Source organism: Pongo pygmaeus, chromosome Y (assembly GCF_028885625.2).
Source record: "Pongo pygmaeus isolate AG05252 chromosome Y, NHGRI_mPonPyg2-v2.0_pri, whole genome shotgun sequence".
Lineage (NCBI taxonomy): Eukaryota > Metazoa > Chordata > Mammalia > Primates > Hominidae > Pongo > Pongo pygmaeus.
The window spans coordinates 7,575,441-7,582,122 of NC_072397.2; positions in this window are offsets into that span (position 1 = coordinate 7,575,441).

A 6,682-nucleotide genomic window follows, 5' to 3' on the forward strand; every position below is an offset into this window, starting at 1 on the left:
GATGGGGTTCTTTGTTTTTTTCTTGTCAATTTGTTTGAGTTCATTGTAGATTCTGGATATTAGCCCTTTGTCAGATGAGTAGGTTGTGAAAATTTTCTCCCATTTTGTAGGTTGCCTGTTCACTCTGATGGTAGTTTCTTTTGCTGTGCAGAAGCTCTTTAGTTTCATTAGATCCCATTTATTAATTTTGGCTTTTGTTGTCATTGCTTTTGGTGTTTTAGACATGAAGTCCTTGCCCATGCCAATGTCCTGAATGGTAATGCCTAGGCTTTCTTCTAGGGTTTTTATGGTTTCAGGTCTAACGTTTAAGTCTTTAATCCATCTTGAATAGATTTTTGTACAAGGTGTAAGGAATGGATCCAGTTTCAGCTTTCTACATATGGCTAGCCAGTTTTCCCAGCACCATTTATTAAATAGGGAATCCTTTCCGCATTGCCTGTTTTTCTCCGGTTTGTCAAAGATCAGATAGTTGTAGATATGTGGCATTATTTCTGAGGGCTTTGTTCTATCCCATTGATCTATATCTCTGTTTTGGTACCAGTAGCATGCTGTTTTTGTTACTGTAGCCTTGTAGTATAGTTTGAAGTCAGGTAGCCTGATGCCTCCAGCTTTGTTCTTTTGGCTTAGGATTGACTTGGCGATGCGGGCTCTTTTTTGGTTCCATATGAACTTTAAAGTAGTTTTTTCCAATTCTGTGAAGAAAGTTATTGGTAGCTTGATGGGGATGGCATTGAATCTATAAATTACCTTGGGCAGTATAGCCATTTTCACGATATTGGTTCTTCCTACTAATGAGCATGGAATGTTCTTGTATTTGTTTGTATCCTCTTTTATTTCATTGAGCAGTGGTTTGTTGTTCTCCTTGAAGAGGTCCTTCATGTCCCTTGTAAGTTGGATTCCTAGGTATTTTCTTCTCTTTGAAGCAATCATGAATGGGAGTCCACTCATGATTTGGCTCTCTGTTTGTCTGTTATTGGTATATAAGAATGCTTGTGATTTTTGTACATTGATTTTGTATCCTGACACTTTGCTGAAGTTGCTTATCAGCTTAAGGAGATTTTGGGCTGAGACAATCAGGTTTTCTAGATATACAGTCATGTCATCTGCAAACAGGGACAATTTGACTTCCTCTTTTCCTAATTGAATGCCCTTTATTTCCTTCTACTGCCTAATTGCCCTGGCCAGAACTTCCAACACTATGTTGAATAGAAGTGGTGAGAGAGGGCACCCCTGTCTTGTGCCAGTTTTCAAAGGGAATGCTTCCAGTTTTTGCCCATTGAGTATGATATTGGCTGTGGGTTTGTCATAGATAGCTGTTATTATTTTGAGATATGTCCCATCAATACTTAATTTATTGAGAGTTTTTAGCATGAAGTGTTGTTGAATTTTATCAAGGGCCTTTTCTGCATCTATTGAGATAATCATGTGGTTTTTGTCTTTTGTTCTGTTTATATGCTGGATTACATTTATTGTTTTGTGTATATTGAACCAGCCTTGCATCCCAGGGATGAAGCCCGCTTGATCATGGTGGATAAGCTTTTTGATGTGCTGCTGGATTCAGTTTGCCAGTATTTTATTGCGGATGTTTGCATCAATGTTCATCAAAGATATTGGTCTAAAATTCTCTTTTTTGGTTGTGTCTCTGCCTGGCTTTGGTATCAAGATGATGCTGGCCTGATAAAATGAGTTAGGGAGGATTCCCTCTTTTTCTATTGATGGGAATAGTTTCAGAAGGAATGGTACCAGTTCCTCCTTGTACTTCTGGTAGAATTCAGCTGTGAATCCATCTGGTCCTGGACTTTTTTCGGTTGGTAAGCTATTGATTATTGCCACAATTTCAGAGCCTGTTATTGGTCTATTTAGAGATTCAACTTCTTCCTGGTTTAGTCTTGGGGGGGGGGTGTATGTGTCGAGGAATTTATTCCTTTCTTCTAGATTTTCTAGTTTATTTGCATAGAGGTGTTTGTAGTATTCTTTAATTGCAGTTTGTATTTCTGTGGGATCAGTGGTGATATCCCGTTTATCATTTTTTTTTTGCTTCTATTTGATTCTTCTCCCTTTTCTTCTTTATTAGTCTTGCTAGCAGTTTAACAATTTTGTTGATCTTTTCCAAAAACCAGCTCCTGGATTCATTGATTTTTTGAAGGATTTTGTGTGTTTATATCTCCTTCAGTTCTGCTCTTATCTTAATTATTTCTTGCCTTCTGCTAGATTTTCAATGTCTTTGCTCTTTTTTTCTCTAGTTCCTTTATGTGACGTTAAGCTGTTAATTTTCAATCTTTCCTGCTTTCTGTTGTGGGCATATAGTGCTAAAAATTTCCCTCTACACACTGCGTTAAATGTGTCCCAGAGATTCTGGTATGTTTTGTTTTTGTTCACATTTGTTTCAAAGAACATCGTTATTTCTGCCTTCATTTTGTTATGTACCCAGTAGTCATTCAGGAGCAGGTTGTTCAGTTTCCATGTATTTCAGTGGTTTTGAGTGAGTTTCTTAATACTGAGTTGTAGTTTGATTGCACTGTGGTCTGAGAGACAGTTTGCTGTAATTTCTGTTCTTTTACATTTGCTGAGGATAGTTTTACTTCCAACTATGTGGTCAGTTTTGGAATAGGTGTGGTGTGGTGCTGAGAAGAATGTATATTCTGTTGATCTGGGGTGAAGAGTTCTGTAGATGTCTATTAGGTCTGCTTGGTGCAGAGCTGAATTCAATTCCTGGGTTTTCTTGTTAACTTTCTGTCTCATTGATCTGTCTAATGTTGACAGTGGGTTGTTAAAATCTCCCATTATTATTGTGTGGGAGTCTAAGTCTCTTTGTAGGTCACTCAGGACTTGCTTTATGAATCTGGGTGCTCCTGTATTGGGTGCATATATATTTAGAATAGTTAGCTCTTGTTGTTGAATTGATCCCTTTACCATTATGTAATGGCCTTCTTTGTCTCTTTTGATCTTTGTTGGTTTAAAGTCTGTTTTATCAGAGACTAGGATTGCAACCCCTGCCTTTTTTTGTTTTCCATTTGCTTGTTAGATCTCCCTCCATCCTTTTATTTTGAGTCTATGTGTGTCTCTGCATGTGAGATGGTTTTCCTGAATACAGCACACTGATGGATCTTGACTCTTTATCCAATTTGCCAGTCTGTGTCTTTTAATTGGAGCATTTAGTCCATTGACATTTAAAGTTAATATTGTTATGTGTGAATTTGATCCTGTCATTATGATGTTAGCTGGTTATTTTGCTCATTAATTGATACAGTTTCTTCCTAGACTTGATGATCTTTACAATTTGGCATGATTTTTCAGTGCCTGGTACCAGTTCTTCCTTTCCATGTCTAGTGCTTCCTTCAGGAGTTCTTTTAGGGCAGGCTTGGTGGTGACAAAATCTCTCAGCATTTGCTTGTCTGTAAAGTATTTTATTTCTCCTTCACTTATGTAGCTTAGTTTGGCTGGATATGAAAATCTGGGTTGAAAATTCTTTTCTTTAAGATGTTGAATATTGGCCCCCACTCTCTTCTGGCTTGTAGAGTTTCTACCAAGAGATTATCTGTTAGTCTGATGGGCTTCCCTTTGTGGGTAAACTGCCCTTTCTCTCTGGCTGCCCTTAACATTTTTTCCTTCATTTCAACTTTGGTGAATCTGACAATTATGTGTCTTGGAGTTCCTCTTCTCGAGGATTATCTTTTTGTCATTTTCTGTATTTCCTGAATCTGAATGTTGGCCTGCCTTGCTAGATTGGGGAAGTTCTCCTGGATAATATCCTGCAGAGTGTTTTCCAACTTGGTTCCATTCTCCCCATCACTTTCAGGTACAACAATCAGACGTAGATTTGGTCTTTTCACATAGTCCCATATTTCTTGGACGCTTTGCTCATCTCTTTTTATTCTTTTTTCTCTAAACTTGCCTTCTTGCTTCATTTCATTCATTTCATCTTCCATCACTGATACCCTTTCTTCCAATGGATCACATCAGCTCCTGAGGCTTCTGCATTCTTCAAGTAGTTTTCGAGCTTTGGCTTTCAGCTCCATCAGCTCCTTTAAGCCCTTCTCTGTATTGGTTATTCTAGTTATACATTCGTCTAAATTTTTTTCAAAGTTTTCAACTTCTTTGCCTTTGGTTTGAATTTTCTCCTGTAGCTTGGAGAAGTTTGATCATCTGAAGCCTTCTTCTCTCAACTTGTGAAACTCATTCTCCATCCAGCTTTGTTCTGTTGGTGGTGAGGAACTGCTTTTCTTTGGAGGAGGAAAGGCACTCTGCTTTTTAGAGTTTCCATTTTTTCTGCTCTGTTTTTTCCCCATGTTTGTGGTTTTATCTACTTTTGGTCTTTGATGATGTTGACGTACAGCTGGGTTTTTGGTGTGGATATCCTTTCTGTTTGTTAGTTTTCCTTCTAACAGACAGGACCCTCAGCTGCAGGTCTGTTGGAGTTTGCTAGATGTCCACTCCAGACCCTGTTTGCCTGGGTATCAGCAGTGGTGGCTGCAGAACAGTGGATTTTCATGAACCGTGAATGCTTGCAGTCTGATAGTTCCTCTGGATGTTTTGTCTCAGAGGAGTACCCGGCTGTGTGAAGTGTCACTCTGCCCCTACTGGGGGGTGCCTCCCAGTTAGGCATCTTGTGGGTCAGGGGTCAGGGACCCATTTGAGGAGTCAGTCTGCCCATTCTCAGATCTCCAACTGTGTGCTAGGAGAACCACTGTTCTCTTCAAAGCTGTCAGACAGAGACATATAAGTGTGCAGAGGTTACTGCTGTCTTTCTGTTTGTCTGCACCTTGCCCCCAGAGGTGGAGCCTACAGAAGCAGGCAGGTCTCCTTGAGCTGTGGTGGGCTCCACCGAGTTCAAGCTTCCTGGCTGCTTTGTTTACCTAAGGAGGCCTGGGCAATGGCGGGTGCCCCGTCTCCAGCCTCGCTGCTGCCTTGCAGTTTGATCTCAGACTTCTGTGCTACCAATCAGTGAGACTCCATGGGCATAGGACCCTCTGAATCAGGTGTGGGATATAATCTGGTGCACCATTTTTTAAGCTCGTCAGAAAAGCTCAGTATTAGTGTGGGAGTGACCCAATTTTCCAGGTGACGTCTGTCACCCCTTTCTTTGAGTAGGAAAGGGAACTCCCTGACCCCTTGCACTTCCTGAGTGAGGCAATGCCTTGCCCAGCTTCAGCTCATGCATGGTGCACTGCACCCACTGTCCTGCACCCACTATCTGGCACTCCCTAGTGAGATGAACCCGGTACCTCAGATGGAAATGCAGAAATCATCCATCTTCTATGTCACTCACCCTGGGAGCTGTAGACCGGAGCTGTTCCTATTTGGCCATCTTGGCTGCCAGCATGAAGAAGTATTTTTAAATGATGAATTTTGTTTTTATACTAAATGATTCTTGTGTGAACAAAGTGAAGTATAATACAAGTATACCTAGTTGTAACAACATAATTTCAAGCTCTCTTTGAAAAAGATGTATCTATGATGCTGGCTGTGTAAAATATAATAAATAGAAACAAATTTGAAAATAAAAATAAGTATGTAGAACTTAAAATATAAAATTTATCCACCATGGGCACAAAAAAGTCATATTGAACTGGAAGTCTCCATGATTTGAAGTTGCTCATGCTATTGGCCAAATGTAATAAAGGGAGAAATGTTACTGTGTGGGTCCTGGGATGGCTAGTGTTATGCATCCACTTGACTAGGCTTAATACACACACTATCCCATCAAACCCTGATATAAGTTTTCCAGTGAAGCTATTTTGTGTGTGTCATTAGCACTTACAATCAGCTGACATTAAGTCAAGCAAATTATCCTAGGTAGTGTGAATGAGCCTTATCTAGTCAGTGAAAATAACTTAAAAGGCAACAATAATGTTTCCCTAGAATGGAGAAAGAGAATGGAGAAATTATGGCTCAAGACCATAGTAGCAACTGCAGCATAAAAGCGGCCAGCTTGCCCTGCATATTTGAGACTTGCCAGCCACAGAAGTCATATCACATACCCCATGAAATTTTATAAGATATATGAAAGACAGATCAATGGATGGATGGATGGGGGGATGGATGGATGGATGGATGAATAGATGGGCACATACATATGTTAGATAGATGTTAGATGACAGAGATAGATAGATAGATAGATAGATAGATAGATAGATAGATAGATAGATACATGATAGGTGACAGATTCTAGATAGGTAGATAATACATACATAGATAAATGATATATAGATACATAGATAAATGATATATAGATACATAGATACACAGATCAATGGATGGATAGATGACATGGATAGATGATTGATACATACATATATACATATATACATGGATGGATAGATGATAAAGAGACAGAATGGTAGATACATACATACATACATGAATAGATAGATACATATATAGATGGATGACATACAGGATAGATAGATAGATAGATAAAAATGAATTGGATGGATGATTGATGATAGATACATAATAGATACTGGTGATTGACACAAAGATAGAACAGCAGTAAGAAATATGGACAAATACATTTCAGGTAAACACATGATAGATAAAAAGAAATGACTAATACATTAGATAGGTACATAGATAGATGAAATATGTAGATATAGGTAGATTGATCGATTTGTAATCATTTATATATAGATATAGATAAATTGACATGATAGATAGAAAGATACATAGAAAAATAGAAAAT